This window comes from Amblyomma americanum, chromosome 10, assembly GCF_052857255.1.
Source record: "Amblyomma americanum isolate KBUSLIRL-KWMA chromosome 10, ASM5285725v1, whole genome shotgun sequence".
Classification (NCBI taxonomy): domain Eukaryota; kingdom Metazoa; phylum Arthropoda; class Arachnida; order Ixodida; family Ixodidae; genus Amblyomma; species Amblyomma americanum.
Window position 1 is genome coordinate 64475316 of NC_135506.1, and position 1628 is coordinate 64476943.

At 49.2% G+C, this 1628-nt stretch overlaps 1 pseudogene; it reads left to right on the forward strand.

Annotated features, from left to right (window-relative positions):
- The first annotated feature begins 524 nt into the window (after positions 1 to 524).
- On the forward strand, positions 525 to 646 carry LOC144108973 (U4 spliceosomal RNA; annotated as a pseudogene).
- The last annotated feature ends 982 nt before the right edge of the window (positions 647 to 1628 follow it).

Genomic DNA, 1628 nt, shown 5'->3' on the forward strand with positions numbered 1-1628 from the left:
TGAAGTTTCTCCATCGTTCGCATCATGCTGAGGCTGCCATTGAAGACCGGTGGGAAAATGCTTTTGACGATACGAATAGCAAAAAAATTCTCCGCCAACACGGCCTCAGTGTTCGACTTAAGAGCGTTAGCTACGGGAGCTTCAAGTGTGATGTGAGGTGCTCAGCAAACGTGGAGAAGACCAAATCCGAACAACCGCGGCGGCATCTACCTCAAGAATTCTGCACTAGTATTGCGATTTACAGCCACCTTCGCTATACGCGGTATATTTCCTCGCTATTTTTTTTAATTGGTTTTTTGGGGAAAGGAAATGGCGCAGCATCTGTCTCCTATATCGTTGCACACCTGAACCGCGCCGTAAGGGAAGGGATAAAGGAGGGAGTGAAAGGAGAAAGGAAGAAGAGGTGCCGTAGTGGAGGGCTCCGGAATAATTTCGACCACCTGGGGATCTTTAACGTGCACTGACATCGCACAGCACATGGGCGCCTTAGCGTTTTTCCTGCATAAAAACGCAGCCGCCGCGGTCGCTTTGCGCAGAGGCGGTGTCGTACCCAATGAAGTGCAAACTGAGGGGAAACTATTGCTAGTTGAAAACTTTTCCTCGTTATATCAGTTTATAAACTTTATAAACGTGTGTGTCACAACACGAAGAATCATTTGAGATTATGCGGTCTGTCCGTTGTTGCCAGGAAGAAAGGAAAGTGCACAGGCCTGCTCACTGGCTCAAGCCGAGCCACAATCGCCACCACGTGCAGGTAGTAGGTGAGCTGAAAGATGAGATAGAAAGACAGGATAGGAGAGACGCGCTAAAGACAAGGCCGATCCCGGAGGCAGTGCAATACCGGGCCAACCGGTGGCGAAAGTGAAGCACCCTTCAAACTTCCCGCCACATTTCCAAAAATAAGTCCGATTGGACCCGTAACAGACACTCTACGGGGTGCGCGCACTCGTGAGCGAACTTTGGTGAGCCTCTGTGCATTCCTGGAACACACGGGCTTGACGTCCCGTCTGTTCTCCGTCAGGTAGTTACACGCAGCGACCGAACGCTCCGCGAGTTCTACCTTGAACGATTAATAACTGGACGCCCCACTCCAGTTGTAACCAACACAGTGCTGTGCGCGTGTGTGATTTAATTCCTCTAAAACGAACTAGTCACGCGCACAACCTGGACACATTTCTTATTGTGTAAATAGTTTGTACATATTACTTCTCCCTCTATCCTCTCTTCCTGTCCCCTCACCTCTTTCATTTCATTTCTCCATTCTGCCTGCTATCCTTTACTTCCGCTGCCCCAGCTCAGGTGCTTCAGTATCGATGGCAGATGCCGGGGCTAGCAAAAATCTTTTCCTTCCTTTTTTACTATTATTTTTAATAAAAACACTACCACCACAGGGTCCGGACATACCGGAACCCCCTTCAATTGACGAACGGTTTGGCGTGGCCGTCTGAAGGTCCTCGGAATACACGGTTCGCGGACGGAAAGGTCGTCGTCGCGATTCCCACACATATCTTGTTCTTCATCTCAATTAGTAATTTTATGCTCAGAAACATGCCGTCATTTGACACCACTCCGTACATCCTGCGTGAAACGAGTGGCGCCCAAATTTTATACAAATGATGGTCCCCAGG